Below are 17,778 nucleotides of genomic sequence, written 5' to 3'. Positions count from 1 at the left end.
TATTGATTAAATTGTTTTGAATTTGATGTAGATTATAAAAGTATCGCCTGTTTCTTTCATAATAGTTCCTTTGTGCAACTAATAAAAATTTAAACTGTTTATATATTATTATTACTATACAATTCTCTTTTGAAAATCAAAAATATTTTTGAAATATTTGATTTTTTTTAAATAAAAATTCATTTTGCTTTCTTCTTAATGAAATACAGCACAAGTTGTTGACCCAAATGAAATTAAGCGGCAAAAATTGGACCCTTTTTAGAGTCTCTTCGGTAATAATGCTATTTCAGAGACATTTTAGATTTCTGTTTATTAGCTTGATAATTTATATAATATCAAATATTTTCTCCCCTTAACGGTTTTTTATCATCATCTGAAGTAGTTAAGGTTAAAAATAATGTCTTTGAATTATTACCAAAATTTCAATTCAATGAACATTTCCTTAGCTTGATTAGATAAAGTATTTAAAAACGACGAATTTTTTTAAAATACTCTAAAATGAATGTAATGAAATCTTATTTTTAGACTAATATGTTTGAATAGATTAATTTTTGTTTGGAGTTTACATTTTTGCATTCACTTCTAATAATTCAACATTTACCCATGCCATTTACACTCTTCTTTTTATATAGATATTTATATAAATTATAATTGATGTTGCTGACAAAAATTGTTAATAGTCTGATTTTGAAATTCCCTTTTAAAGTTTTTCCAAAATTTGTTAATGTGATCTGGCAACTGTGTCTTAGTCTGTATTCTTATTCGTATTGCGTTTAACGCTCATGTGTATATGTAAGCCAGATATTGATGGTTTTGCGTGCGAAGGAATGGGAATTATCATCGAACTCGGTTTAAACATGACAGAATTGAAACTTTCCATCCAGGAAATATAATTTTCCACTTTATTTTTCTTGTTTCAAGTTTTAAAAGTTTTATTTACTATCTCCTAGATAGTCTCTTGTTCTTGTTCAAATATATCTTGTTCAAATTTTCAATCGTTAATGAGTACTTTTTATTCATCCACTCAAGTTGAAACACATTTTTTTAAACTTGCAGTGGATAACACTTGATGTTAATACAATTTTTTCAAATATTAATTCATTAATTAAATTTAATTAATTTTTAATACTTTAAATAGAGTTTTTGTAGTTTGAAATGAAAATTGAATTCAACAGACAGTAGCTCAATCGGTAAAAGGCAAGGATTTCAGTATTTTTCACGTGAAGGTGAAGAACGCGAGTTCATTCTTTCGAAAATCAATAATTTTTTGATAATAATTTTTTTATAATTATTAAAAAGTAACTAAAATAAAATTTTTCTTTGTGGATCTAAGTAGTAATTGAATTTTAAAATTTTTTTATATTACTTGTTTATTGAGATTCAAAATTTTAATAAAAGAAATGCAATGACTCAATATAAGCTAACTTATTTTTATCAGTAAAAATGAGCAAATTTCTTTTCATCAAAAGTACGAACGTATACTTTTTATTTCTGTAAATTAATTCAATTTCTTGAATTTTTATATTTGTTTTTATACATTTTTCGTACTCTTATTTGTTTATTTTTACTTCCTATTATAAAAATAAAACTAAAATGTATAAACAGTTTTGATAAACTATTTTAATGTGGATTTATTTTACCACTGATATCTTATTTAGACAAAACTAGACACAAAATTAAATACAAGAATAAATAACAATAAAGTAAACTTCTTTTAATGCATTTTCCTTACAAATATTCCTCGGTAATAGTCAAAGAAATATATTCATATTAAGCAGAGCAGACTTAAATGAAGAAAATAATGAATTCTTATTAATTTAAATATTAATGAGTTTTTATGTTTGTGTTGGCAGCATCCATGGATTGAATTTGAAAAACATTACTAACCATTATGTATTAACCATTATTTAATTTGTATAAAACTCTCACATACGATGCATTTAAGGAGAAAAAAAAGTGCTAGGTATTTATAAATGATAGATCCATTTTTCAAACGAAATGCTGCCGTCTCTCCAAGGAAACTTATGTTACGGAAAAAAGTAATTTTTCAAGGAATGGATGGACATAGAGTCTACTGAAGACTGCTGTAATAAGAGATGAAAAATTTTAGACAGAAGAAAATCATTCAAATTCTAATAAAAATTTCGCCATCCGTCTTTTATTATTAGTTTAAATTAAGAAATATAAAAATGTATTGATGTAATTTGTTAAAGTTTATTAATTTCGTCTTTCACTTAGTAGTATTCTGATTATTCATTCCATGATATTATTTTTTCTTACTAATTTTATCTGTTTATGCTTACTGTTATTTTCTTACCACTTTAAACTTCTTTTATCAAATTTGAAATATTAAAATTTAACAATATTACATTATAATTGCATACAGATATAATTTTTTTGAGTTATTGACAACTTTTGAATGTCGGAAATACCGTTAGGTATGATTTCGATATCAGCTAAATTTGTTAAATTCCACCTAGTATATCATAAAATGTTTATTTTCAATGAAAAAATATAAATATTTATAAAAATAATGAGATATTACATGTGTTTGAATGCTAAATTTCATTCTTTTTTCAGATTTCAGCTTCGCATATAACATTCTAAGAATTGAAATTATTTTTAATCAAATAATATGCAATAGTATGTTATTTGGCACTAGAAGCGTTCGGAAACCAGCGGGTTGCCAAATGATTCTTTAAAAAAATGTTGTTAAAAACAGATTAATGATTGTTAAAAAATACAATTAAATATTTCATGTAATTTTTTCTTAATGACTTCACCAGAAAAGTATTTTTAAACCTCACATTTGGATGGATTCGTACTGTTTTAGAAAGCTCATACTGTCTTGTTCTTTTTGCTATTCATCTCTCTAATTTTCTGTTATCTCATTTAAAATTTGAACTTTAATTTGAAACAGAAGTGATTAAATTTCAACCAATACATTAACTTTCTTATTCAATTTAAATACAATTGCTAAAAACATAAGAAAGGAAATAGAAGGGCTAGAAACGAAGTACTGTAGTGTATTGATTAATCAGTACAGTACAATAAGAAAGGAACTTACAAATTAGAAGAACGATAGTATAAAGCTAGAAAAAAAAGCAGCCCATTAGAAGATTGCACTTTAAAAATGTATTATCATTCCTTTCTTATGATGTTAAATCTCAAGCACAGCAATATTTCACAAATTTTATTAAAAGTATACTTTCAACAGATACTTACTTACCCAATATAGAAAAACAAACCTTTCTTTATATCTTGATCATCGACAAAGGGAAAAATACAGGATAAAATATAAATAATTACAAAGAAAACTGAGTTTCATTTCAAAAATAAAATATATTGTAAAATTAACTTTCAAAATTTTTAAGTTAATGAAAAAACGATAAAAAAATTATATGGCAATTAAATTAGTATCACTAAAAAGAAAATTTGTGAATTGTTTGGAAACTTAGACATTTTTTTTTATTTCCCACTCCAGTCTACCTTACCCAAAAGGTGTAAAGCCGACAAGATTCAATAAATAAAAATTTCCTGTAATATAATGTACAATGAAAAAGGTATAGTGAAAACATAAAAGGAATATGAATAATATTTATATAAAGCAATTAATAAGCAAGGTATCAATAAATAACATATAAGCAAACAAAATTTATAAATACATGTATATTATATAAGTACATTTAGTAAAACTTTTTATATGCACATGCAAAAATTCAAAGCCTCACCCAAAAGGCTGATGAACAAAAGATACCATCTTCAAAATGACTTTTGTAAAATAAGTTAGAGAAAGAAAAAAAAACATGTTGGTAATTTTGATTTAAAAAAAGAGAGAAAATATATATCTACAATAAAAAAGGAGTAAAATGATGAAAATGAAAGTTATGTGTGTGAAATGATACATAAAAGTTGTCTAAATTGCTATTATAGGCTAAGGTATATGGAATCATACATTTTCGAGTATTTCCCCAATTTTAAAAGCATCTTTATTAATGAGTGAATTTTCGAGCCATTTTTTTAAAACTATCTGAAGGCTTATTTCAATGAAATTCTCCCTTGCAAACACAGTCAAAAACATTATTTTTTTTACATCTCCTATTTGTATGCAGATACATAGCGGCAAATCAAAGATTTTACGAGTAAAACACTTCAGATAGTAAGGAAATGAACAATGTCCATTTAAGAAGTATGCTAAAAATTTATTTTTAACTAAAAATTTTACATCAACACACTCAACGAATTTTCCTCCCTCCCCCGCTGGTAAATGGGCCTGGAAAATTGAATTGAAATGGTTTTTCTTAAACCAATCTTCTTATAAGATATATATTTTTTTAATTCATTCAGCGAAAACATCATTTTATATGATCTTAGATCCGATTGTGCATACAGTATTGACAGCAGATATGGGATTAAGACTCAACAAGCTAAAGCACCATTTGTTTCTCATAAAATCCTGATTCACTGGTAGCCAGTGTTATGATAAAGTACCTTTTTTATACAACGTAAAATTATAAAAACAATACTTGTGAAAATTCTTATATCACTACAAATTAGAAAAATTCCCATTCCAAATGAAGGGAAGGAAAAAAAATACTTACAGAATCAAAGATTTAAATGGTATCCTTTATCGAGTCTTTTATTTCTGAAATATAAAAGAAAAATTACTATTACATTTTTTTTTCCTGATTTATATTTAGAAAATGAAAGCAATAAAGGAATAAAATGCAAATTTTAACTATCACAATATTTGTATTTCCACATTGATATATCATCAGTATATGCATCAGTGTAATTAAATAATTACTTTTTTCAGATTATTGAAAAAACATTACGTTTATGATAATAAATATTTCTTGAAGAGCAAATGTTGATAAAGTTCGGATCTTTACAGTAAACAACACAATCAGTAATTCAGGAATTAACTATTAATAATAAAGGAGAATCCCTCTCTATCTCTTTACGTGAATTTTGAAATTTGTCTTTTTTAATGATGCCAATTCAACTATCGTACAATTTTTCCATGCATTTTGAAACAATTTTAAATTAAGGAAATATTATTTTCAAAATATATTTTATTGTTGTAAAAAATTCAAACCTTTTCCATTATTCATAATTTCTTTAATCGATTTATTATCTTCTGTTGTTTAAAACTAAGAAAGAAAGATTCTGCTAATCGTTTGTGCAGTTTGCATGAAAAATTAGAGTGTGAAATTACATCACTCTAAAAGACAACGTGCAACTTAATATAACTTACCCAATTATTTGAAATTTACAGGCATTATGATGTCATGGAGCTCGATATTATTAAAAAAGTTCTTATACTCAAGATATAGAATAAAAGTAAAACTACTAAAGTAACACGAATTTTATACATGTTATTTTAATAGAATTTGGTCCTTTAAAAATGATTAAATCTTGAACAACGAATTAAACATAGGATTTTTTTTTTTTTTTGAAATTAAATGTAACAAATATTTTCAGTAAATCAGATGGAAATGATCAGTAGTGATTTTTTTAATTATTGTTGCGTAGCATGCTCGGTTAATATATATGCTCGGTAACTTAAAATAAAAATAATAATACAATTTAAAAAAAAATCCTAGCCTTTCCCCCCTTCCCCCCCAAAAAAAAAGAAATGAATTTTGAAGTATTAAATCCTTCCTTTAAATCATTGTTTCTTGGTCTATATGTCCTAAGTACAAATAGATCCCCGAAACAAAGTTTTTTTTTATATATATATATATTGTAAGAGCTTCTCAATATGTAATTAAAGCTTTCCAATATGTTTCATTCAATAATGATAAGCAAAAATAATTCTGAGGCCATATTGATTTTAAATATTTTAGTAAAATTAATATATTTTACAAACTTTATTCTCTGTATATCATTGATTAATGCGTCGGTTTGGGGGTTTTTCATTTTAGAGTTCACATCTTATGTTCACAAACGGAGTAACGATATATTTTAGTTGCAACAATATAAGATTTTAAAAGTTTTAAGATGCATCGGTTTAAATCACAATTATGCAACTGTGGGGGAAAAAAAGACATCTGAAGTAAAACCAAACGGCACAATCAGATATGATTCAAGAATTGATTGCATATTAAGAAATCTAAAGCGTGAAAATTTTTAAAGAAAAAAATTTGCCATCAGTTTCCATAGATAAAATCTAAGTTACTTATTCTACAGTTTTGCAATCCTGAGAAAATAGGAGAATTATCAGCAATTCGTATTTACTGTTTGAAAGAATTGTTTATGGTTTTACTTCGTAATTACAGAATATGAAATACTTCTAAAAAGGGGGTCATTTTTCTATTATTCTGTCTTCCTGCTTAAATTATCCACTGCAAACATTAACATGTTTGTCAAAACCTTGAAATACCTTGAAGACCAAATAGAAGTATTTAATCTGGAAACATATACCAATAAAATCACTGGGAATCATTTTTTAATAACAAATATAATAGTTCGGTGGTTAAAAAAAACAAGAAATATTTTTTTTATTTAAACTCGTATTATCAATGAATGAAGAGTGTAATGATAAAAAAAATAAACATTTACTAACTGCATAGTTATTGCAATTTCCCGTTTTTTACTCTCGAGAGAATACAAAAATAATTTTGTTTTTACGGTATGACATTCGTACCAGTTCTTGTACAAAGGAGGAAAAAAAAATGATAGTTTAAAACCGGTATTTCAACTGTCAGCCCACATCTAATTCAAAAGGCCACAGACTAAACCTAAAGTGGCAATTTGTAGACGTTTTTGTGATATTAACTGTTACTGATGGTACTGAATAAATGAGGCATCGTCTTCTACATCTGCAAAGATTTAATACAGGCTAAGCTACCAATTAATAAATTGATACCAAACGATGCTCTTTCTTTTCTTTAAAATTTTTGAAATTAATTATGTAAACTCGCCCATGTATAAAGTAACCCTAATGAATAATTGTTACACTAATTGGCTATTTAATGAATCCTAAGAAACCATCTTTACACAACACTTTATTCACTTATAATAAATAGATTAAAAATTACAGTTTGATTTCAGTTGAAGTCCAGAAAAACAAATTTTCATACAATACGAGCAAAATTACTGATTTTTTATTCCCAACAAAAAAATTACTGATTTTTTTCAAACTTAAATTAAAGCCATAAAATGGACCTTAAAACCTAAATTTCAATTGTGCATTTTATTCAACAAACATAATCAGCAAATCTGTAGCAAATAACTGCCCTAATAAATGCTTCGTGAAAAAAAAAATTTAGCTGTCGAAATAAATTATGCTACCAATATTTAGTTTTTAATTAAGTTAAATTAAAAACTAAATCTTCCTAAACCAGAAAGTATCGAAACAAGTATATAACGAACCATTTACTCATTTTATTAAATACTAATCTACTTTGACAACTAGCTGTTTCGCAGGGAATTATGGTCATTAAGTTACATATAATATTTTAACTAAATTTTATATGTAACTTGCTCTTAATAATTTTTTCAGCAAAATATTTTTAAATTTCAAATTTTGATAGATACATAATCCTTATTATTTTAGAGGACTAATACCATTCTTTTCATTTTACTACGCATTTCTCTTATTTCATCATTTAAAGCCGGCGTCCTGGCATAGGGGTAGCGCGTCTTCCCCGTGATCTGGGCGTCCCGGGTTCGAGTCCCGGTTTGGGCATGGTTGTTCTTCTGTTGTTCTATCTGTGAGATGTGTGAATGTGCCCTCCTGTAAAAAGGGGTTGTGTAAGCGAATGAGTGATGCGTGAGTGGCAAAGTCGTACTCTTGGCCCTAGTTGGCGCTGCTATAAAAAATAAGAGAAGTCCCCCTCAGGCTTAAATCGCTGTCTTTGTAACAGTGGGCTTGTCAGTGGCAAGTGCCATAAGAAACAACAACAACAACCTCATTTAAAAAATGAAATTAAATCCGCGATTCGTCCAGATATTAAATAATTATATATCCCTTGTTTTCCTAAAATACATATACTTTTACCTATAATGAATTCTGTTAAAGTCAAGTAATTATTTCGGGGTGTAAAATAAAATCGAAAAAATGTCTGCAACTTTAATAGAGACTTTTGTCAATATCTTTGGCATTCTCCCAAAATTCTTATGTTTTTGTATTATCGTTCGTGGTACGTTTGATATTCGTTTAGAATTCTCACGATTCTTATTGTCTTATTAATCTTTATTTGAAATTTATTAAACGTATTGAAAAAACTTATAATGTAAAAACGGAAGACGGAATTTCAATACTGTATAACTGAAAAGATAATTTTTTAAATTTAAAGATAATATAAAAATCCGTTTTACATTGTAATATTTTCGGAAGTTATCTCAAAAAAACGCCAAAATTTTGCTTGATTTTTTTTAATTATAAAAAATTGCAATGAAGTGTATATTCTCATTTTTCAATGTATAAATGCGCCAGTTTTATCAATACGGAATGAAAAGAACTGGCCTATAGAGCGCCAACTCATAAGCATTCATTTTTTTATAAGTAAATATCTAAAGTCTGTATTCTATCTTTTCATTTTTGGCATTCTGTTAATTCTTTCTCTGCTTAGATATGAAACAGAACGCTTGAATATTATTTAGACTGACTGTATAGATTTCTCTTTGGGCAATTTATTGAATGTCTTGGGAAAAATCTAAATGGTTCATACATTTTTCCAGAAATACCAAGTATTGTAGAGAAAATATATTTTTCACAATTAACTGCTATTAAGAAAATAGTTTTATTTTATTTTTCTAGTGATCTAGGATCTAGATGTTTCTGTGATTTTAAAATGATAAACTGTCTGCATATAAGATTTCAGTTACCAGGAAATATTATGTAAGAAAAATGAATTAACAAATAGCAACAGTAGAAGTGGTCAACCCGAAGCTTTCTCGCATACATCCTAAAAAAAATGCTGGCTTTCCTCTTTCATAAAATTGCAAGCTTGATAAAGGTCATGAATGCCATGAGTACTCAGATTTTTATTTTTAGAGTCCCACACATAAGCACTTTGTGCTATGTAGTTTTGTGAAAGATAACGACGTATATATTTTAAATGCTTGTTTTTTCAATCGATTGATTGAAAAATTTAACACAGAGCTACAAGTTTAGTAAAAGATTAAAACAAATTTTATTCCTTTAAATCGTTACGTTTTTGAGATATTGCTTTTTATATGCAAGCGAAAGTGCCGCCATACGACCAGTCGTTGGGCAGATTTGATTCGGAATTTGGTAAAAATCCTCACTTTAGATGCTAAATCTACATTTCATTTCGTAATTACACATTCTCCCTTTACTCGGAAAGCCAGATAGATTAACTTCTTCAAAATGGATTTCTTTCAAAATTTGATAAAAATCTAGGAATTCTGTATATATAGGTCACCTTCTAAATTTCATCTCTAGTTCAAAGTATTTTCAAGTTATCGTGTTTACGAACACAAATATAAAAATGCGTTGTTTTTTTTTGTTTGTTTGTTTTTTTTTAACTCAGAGAGGTCTGATACATGAAGATTCCTCAAAATCTCCAATCCAAATTTTTTTTATCATTATAATATTTTTGCTTCATATACGAAGAAGTATAAAAAATCATATACTTTCATTTTATCCTCGTTCTATACTCATTGTTGATTTCAAATACATGAATTCTAATAGATAATTAAAGAATATCTATTCTAAAAGAATCAACACTTGACGTCTCATATTAATCAAAGCTTCAAAAACAACGAAATCTAACTAGTTTACAAACCAAGTCATAAATTTCTCGCAACAAAGAAATGCAATATTTTATTAACTAAGCACATTAAAAAAAAAACAAATAAAATTCATTTCTCAACATGCAGTTAACAAATCTTTGTCTTGTATTAATTAAATAGTAAATAAAGGGACACGTCAAACACAAATTTCAGGTCTTGAGTTTAACACCTCTTACAACTAATGTCGACAGCGCTAAGACGCTTAATAAATAATTGACCAAATACACGCGCAGTGGGGAAAAAAATTGACAATCCTCGATAACTTATGCTGTAACCGTTTAGTCTTTAATTTAACCATTTCTCCGTACCGAAGGCTGAGATGTTGTTAGAAGAAGAGTTCGTGTACATACATCTCACCCATTTTTGATTAGACAGATAAACATCTTGTAAACCATTAAAACACTAGTCATTTCCACACAGAGACGAAGGCTAACAACCCTCATTAAAATTAAAATATCTCACCTGGGGCTACAAAACACTTAATAAGTCATCAATTATTACCCCAGAATTATTCCTCTTCTTGCCTTCCCCCCAATTTCATTTCCCTCCTGGGAATAATAATAATGAAAAAAATAAATCGTAATTACCATTTCCTGCTGTCAAAAAACCGATGAAGAAATTAATCTTCATCGATTACTTTTCAATCGATGCTTACGATCGGCCTTATTCTGGCTACGAGGAAGCCTTGTTAACGGCTTAATCAGTGTAATTTCCTTCACTAAAGGCACTTATTATCATTTTTCTCGTCCACTCTTATTTTTCAGGAGAGCGTCGTATTATCGCTGAAAAAGAGAAAATTGAGCGGTTTAAAAGGAGAGTTTTATTGATTTCAGTTTAAGTGGGAAACGTTATCTCCGGGCATGGTATATTGGTGAAGAAGATAACTTCATACGGAGATAATGATTATTAAGTCGGTGAAAGGTGTTATTTAAACCTTCATTCACTGATTATACTCTTTTTTTTATCTCCGGTAATATAAACAGTGCTTATGAGAGGGGATTCACACTTAAGTGATTAATGCTGTCCGACTGCAAAGCCATTAAACAAATTCTGATTTCACACTCAATATGATTTAATAGGTTTGGCATAAGCCATTAGTTGAATGCTATGATAAATATCAGTCCTTAAGACATTTTGAACTATTTTGTGATGCTGAATGCATTATATAGGCATTACTAAAGGCATTTCTTCTTTAATTATGTCGATTAAAATTGTAAAATTGAAAATTTAGTACCTCAAAGCTTGATTATAATATATACAGAATGTTTTTCCGCCCTTGTCGAAGCTTTGCTGACGTCACTGCAAGATCCCACGTAAGCAGACCCACCAAATACCAGGCTATAATAGTATCCCACTACTATTTCATCAAAATATGAATAAAAAATTTAAAATAATGGATATCATTGTATAAAACACATTATTATTGTTTATTGAAAGGGCAGGCTGGTCTGAAGACTGAAATCACTCTCGTCTGAGGGTACTGAAATTGGTTTTGGCGTATTTGTCATTATAGGGTTGAAAGGCATTTCTTTCATATGCATTTGTTTTATATATATGAAACAGACTGCATCATATTTGAAATAACAATGTTTTGTTTTTCAGCAACTTCTACAATGCATGTATATATGCTTAGACCGTTGGTTTTAATCTGCAGTTTATATATAATTAGCTACTTTTTTTAATACATTTTCGGTGTAATCAAATTGTAATGCTTTTAGCTATTTCAATCTTCTTGGAACACTGTCAAAGAAGTATAGGGTGTTCCAAATAACCATTTACGAAGTTTAAGGAGTCAGGAATGCAGAAATAAGTACATTTACAGTAAAGTATAGAATCACAAACGTAAAGAAGAGCGCTGCAGAAGGTTTGATAACAGAAAATAACGCAAAAGAAATTATATATCAGATCAGGATACAAAGATGACACGGTATTTAACGGAATGCCAATTTACAATAGCACACCATAATTTAATGAATAATGACATTGCAAATCGTAATAATCATGATGGATGTCAAGGAGGACAAGAAGATGGAGGACAAGAAGAACGCAGTGTAAATATTATATCTTTGTGGTATTTAAAATAATTGTTCAAAAAAGGTACTGTTCAAATATTCACGTTGGCTTCGCATGTTTTTATTTATTTAATTGAATTAATTAATTTGAATTGTTGAATAATTATATTGTTACGAAAATTGACTGGTAAACATACGGTGAAAAAGTCCGGTACGATGTATAATAGAAAACGACGCTCCCCCTCCCTCCCCCCAAAAAAGAAAAAAAGACGAAGAAAAAAAAGGAAAGAAAAAGAAAAGAAAAAAAGGGGGGGGCAACAAAAAAGCAATGAATGTTTAAGCACGAATGCAACTTGAAAAAATGAATATCCCAGAAATAGACAGTAAATCACTAACAGTATCAACTGCAGCACAACAACGCGTGGCGTCAACAAATAAAAACTCACTTTGTATTTAATACTCCAGAAAAGTAACTTTCGTCCTTGCATGACCGCTTTTGCTTTTTATAATCTTCTAATAGGGTAATGAATTTTCTAAAAAAAAAATCATTAGATGTCGGCTCCTAACACAGATAGCGCCATAACTCTAGTACTTTCCAAGACCTTCCCTTTTGTCTACGAAGTCTTAAAATACGCCCAAAGGATTGGCAAGTTAATTAAACTGGCCTATATTCCATATCCAATCAGAATATTTTTAAATCTCTTACTTCAATAAAAAGACTAACACTGCAAGAAAGCAATATTAAATTTGGTAACAACACATTTCCATTCCTTTAAACTTGTGTTTTACACTTTATTTTGTGAATATTTTTTATAACATAATTTACTATCAAAAAACTTCTTGCGGTCGGTCTTTGCATTTGTGACCCCCATTATCTATTGTAAAAATGATTTATTTCTGTGTGCTTGAAAAATTTTTAAGTTTGTAACCGACATTTTGAAGCTTTCTGTATATGCGTTATGGAATCAAAATATTTTTTTTTTTTTTTTTTTTTTGCAATATACATTATCTTAACAACTACGATAAGGAGAATAAATTCGTATTCAATGAGAAAAAGCTCCAGTTAGAACATTGGCAGACTCACAAGCTATTGGTCTAACTTTTACCAAAGACCGATTGTGTCACTTAATTGTGGCACTTAATTAAGGCGTTAATTCATTTAATTAGCAGCCACAAATTAATTGTCAACGCAAATAGAAGATTTTGGTATGTTATTTTATAAAATCAAAATAAATTTGCTAATAGCAATTGTTTTCAGGGTTTTTTTTATCCAAGTTATTGAGATTTGTTTATTAAATAAATTTTACTTACCCATTATTTTATCTTATAACTTCATTACTATTATTTGTATAAATTAAACTGCTGGCAGTTAATAATTGTTTCTCTTACCGTAAAATTCACAATTTGTTACATTATCATTTGCATCGGCGTAATTTTTAAATGCAATAAATTTCTATATTATGACATAACTGAAGTACGATCAAATATTGGTATGTATGAAGAACAATATTTAAAATGGAAAAGTACGATTGAAATTATAACAAATAATATATATGTAAAACATTTAACATATATCAGTATTAATAATAATAAAAATCTCTTTACATTTGCTTATTAGAAAGTAATTAATGCTTTCAGACTTTAATCACTTTCATGTAAACAATGGTAGTATTGTTTTGCTGTATTAAAAGCACATCAGAAACGTATCTTGCATCTTCCAGAAACTGATCGAAATTTTTTTCCCGACAACGCTTTTCTGATAAATGTATTTGATACGTTCATCAAATCCTATATAATAGATCCAAAATCTGTTGATTTTTTAAAAATCTTAAATGAATTAAACTAAAGAAAAAATTCTTAAAATCTAAATATCTTTAAAAAATAACAAACATTTCATATTTCGATTTTTCAAAATTTTGATCTATTTACACAAAAAAATTAAATTTTAAATCATTTATTTCCTTTTTCACCAAATTCATTTCTTTTTGCAACATACAAATAAATAATAAAAGTCACGCAGTGTTATTTGTCAGAAATTCATAAAGTGGCAGTGAATTTCAATTTCAACTTAATCAAAATTCTGTTACATGCCTAAGTAAAACATTCACGATCTTTCTAGTGCTTTTAATTTTTTGTATTATCATATTTCTCTTTTAAAATGGATTGTTTAAAAAGTAATGATCATAAGTCAAAAAATTTGCAACCCGTTCACGAAACTTAGTTTGAGCCTTATGTAATTCCATACTAGGAAGAACAAAATAAAGTAATAATAAATTAAAAAACACATTGTGTGCCATCCCTTGAACCACTTTAATTTCCCATAGGTACCAAACTCATAAAAATTCTTAATCTTTTTTTTTTTACTTTTTTTTATAAACCCCCGGGGGGGGCACCTCGAAATGAGGATGAGATGCTTCCGGCATGGTGGTTGGATCTCGCCACCCTGGAGGGTACACTAATAGGTGGGGGATCTGACACCTCCCATCGATGACGGGACGTACTTCCTTCGGGGAAGGTTGTACCGTGGCCGGTGACGACCCTTAGGACTCACCCACAGTTCCTGCCAATGTTGCTGTTGCGGCGGTCCGGTCATTCAGTTTTTTGGTTTAAATCCGTGTGCCTTCGTGGTGGGTCGGAGAGTTAGATGATTGACTTACTTTTTTTTTATACAAAGTAGAGTGGAAGTATTGTTATCGTCAAAAAATGTAACTCGTGATTTTGAGGAATCTCCACATTTCAGAGTTCATAAAACAAATCTCTTGTATTACGTGAATCTGTATTTTTGTGAACACGATAACTCCAAAACAATTAAAACTAGAGGGCTCAAACTTTGTATACAGAGTTACGACAGTATCTGTAGATTTCTATCAAATTTTTAACAAAATCCATTCATAGGATATCTGTCTGTCAGGCTTTTCGAGTACAAATGAGATTAATTTCATCAAAATGCAAAGAGCAAGACAAATAAGATTTTCTACATAGGTTTAGCATCTAAAATATAGATACAAATTTTGAAATGGTTGCCGTCTATTGGTCTGTATTTTTGCAGGCATGTATACGCAGTAACTCATAAACGCAGCTACTTAAATCGATGAAATTCTGCATGTTGTAACTACAACTGTAGATTTGTGTCATATTTTGATGTCAGTCGGTTGGCAAAATGACACCCGAAATATATTATCACAATCGACTCAGTAAAAATGCTAGACTCACACCAAAAAATCTATATTTCTTAACTATAGTTCACCAATGCCATGCAAAGTTTTCTCAAATCCTTACCCACAATGTCATGCAGATTTAGAGGGATTAAGACTTTTATTAAAGAGTATACGAGAAAGTTTCGAAAAAACTAGCCCATCTGTTTTTTACTCTCTTGCATACTTAGTATAGAGGAAGTACAGTATTCGTTAGAATATTCGAACTCGAAATTTTGTTGAATCTCTGTTTTAGACCTTTTTGAGATCAAAAGAACACATTTTTAGAAAATGTCCGTATGTCTATCTGTGACAAAAACGCTTTGAGCTAGACGGTTGAAATTTGGTATATGATCTGTGCTGCTAATTTGCAGATTTCCATCAAATTTTTAGTAGAAGTCTGTTCAGAGGATGTTCGTCTGTCCTGCAGTTTGAATGTAAGTTAACACCATAACTGCAAAGCAAAAAAAAAGCCAGATAAGATTTGGTACACAGATTTAACATTTGTAGTGTAGCCACTTCTCAAATTTTGGGCCACATCCAATAACGGTTGATTGTCTGTCGGTCTGTACATTCAGAAACATGTAAATGCGATAGCTCAAAAACGAGATACCATAAATATATCTCATATGGTATGGGATTTTGTGACTACAAGTGTAGCTTTGTATCAAATTTTGTTTCAATTAGTTGAGAAAAACGAGTCTAAAACACAAATTCGATTTCGTGATACTATTATCTGCATACCAAGGATTTATCACCAAAAAACTCACTAAGAATGATGCGATAGATTCAGTAAAAATGCTAAATTCAAGCCAAAAGTTAATATTTCGTAACTATCGTTTCCCAATGACAGACAAGGTGTTTTAGGACAAGTTTATAAGGAGTATGCTAGAAAGCTTTCGGGAGACAATTCCCGCTGTTTTAAATTTAAATAATGTTTTTTTTTTTTTTTTCAAAATGTAAAAATACTATTAACAAGAATAATGGGGGATATTATTTGATTATGTGTCAATATTACATTATTTCCAGTATGTTTAGGAACTTTTAATTTCAGACCGAGAAGATACTACTTCACTCAAGGAGAACTGAGTGAAAGCCCAACCATTCCATTAGCCGATTCTGACTTTCACTGAATGTATCCGATCATCATCCTATACGTCATCCTTCCTTATCTCGCATCCCGATACCTGCATACGTAAATCGTCATTCTAAGTCAATTCAGGTGTTCTCTAATCGCTTTTAGATTAGTCATTCCGCCAATGCTGCCTTATTGTTCGCTATCATCATCACTAATCTCGTGATGTACTGCGTAGATATAAGAGACAGTTCCTGCGAATGTGATCTCTTGGTCTGCATGAAGAATACACGATGGCACCACCTGCTGTGACACTGAGGACGCATGACGTGCAGAAGTGTAAATCTCTGCTTTTTAGGGATGTCTCACATCCGATGCACCTGATGTTGTTCATCAGTAAATGTAAATGGCTGGGGTATTCTAATATGCATCTTAACGACCCGGATGTGTGTAAAAATATGCATAAGTGACGTTTTCATGATGGATGAGATGTTTTTGCATATAAACCATGTATAACATATATAATTAATGGAACAGACTTGTAGAAGGAAAACCCTTTCATTCTATGAAGCGATGTTGCAACAACAAATATGATGAAATTTTCCTTGTTGATGTTATGTTGAAAGTAATTTGAAGTTGCGATTTTTTTATAGATATTTTTAAGAAACTCTCCAAGTTTTTGTTATAAATGATGACAAAAAAATATCATTAAAAGTAATGCATAAAAATGACAATAAATTGAAATATATTATTGATATCAATTTTTGTAATCGAAAGTATACTTTCTTAGAGCAAAAGTTAATCGCATTTGAAATTTCAATTTTTGGAAGACCCTGTTCATTTATTTATCTTTGTTCAAAATCATGATCAATTGAATAAGAATAATCAGAAAAATCTAGTAACTGATTTTTACTATTTGTCTTCGGAAATGTACATCGTTGTATTTCTGAATCTTCGAAAATAATGTTGAATATAATTTATAAAGATAATATTTTAATCATTATTGATAATAATATTTTAGAGATTTGGTTTTATAAAAATCTCAGGCATACCGAAAATTAAAAATATTTAAAAAAAACATTCATCGTGTCGTGTTCCTATACAAAATTTTTTCGCTTTATGTTCATTTAAAATAGCATTTTAAATACAATGTCTTTTCAAAAGTTAATCATCTTATGCTTTTTATTATGACAAGTGTTTTAAAGTATTGAAAACTGAAACTTTTTTTCATCTTTATTTGATGCGAAGTAACATACTAATAACTCATAAAGTGAGCCTCACCACAGTTTCTAATTTTTCCTCAAAAAATGCAGTTAAATAAAAAATACTTTTATTCGGTTTTAAAAAATTGAAATACGGGATTATACAAAAAAAGAATGAGCAAATTTAGAATATTTATTTCTAATGAGCGACTGTAAATAGAGATATTAAATAGATAGATAGAGGAAAGTTCAAAGTTTTATTTTTTGCATTTTGATAATTTCCGGTAAAATCAGTGTTGTTGTTTGCTTACTAGAAAATGGCAATGTCCAAGGAAAAGTCGTTTTGATTACTACAACTTATTACAAATAAATTCATTGTTACATTGTAGCTTACAATTCTTTATAAGTTTAACAAAAAGTCACCTCCCCTTAAATATATTTACAGTCGGTACCAGAAATTTGTAGAAGAGGGTTATATTCAAAAGGTTAAAAAATCTGGTCCTTCATACCTCAGATGAAGATGCTGAGCA

At 28.8% G+C, this 17,778-nt stretch overlaps 1 long non-coding RNA gene across 2 annotated transcripts in view; it reads right to left on the bottom strand.

Moving 5' to 3' along the window:
- The window catches only part of LOC129983556 (uncharacterized), a 124,443-nt gene that overhangs the window by 42,460 nt on the left and 64,205 nt on the right, over nt 1–17,778 (bottom strand). For both annotated transcript variants that reach the window (XR_008785419.1, XR_008785418.1), the window contains exon 2: nt 4,602–4,645. This is a non-coding gene — a long non-coding RNA (uncharacterized LOC129983556). The remainder of the gene's footprint in view (nt 1–4,601; nt 4,646–17,778) is intronic.

The sequence above is a fragment of the Argiope bruennichi genome, chromosome 9, assembly GCF_947563725.1.
Source record: "Argiope bruennichi chromosome 9, qqArgBrue1.1, whole genome shotgun sequence".
Taxonomy (NCBI): Eukaryota; Metazoa; Arthropoda; class Arachnida; order Araneae; family Araneidae; genus Argiope; species Argiope bruennichi.
This window is presented reverse-complemented; position numbering and strand designations above follow the sequence as displayed.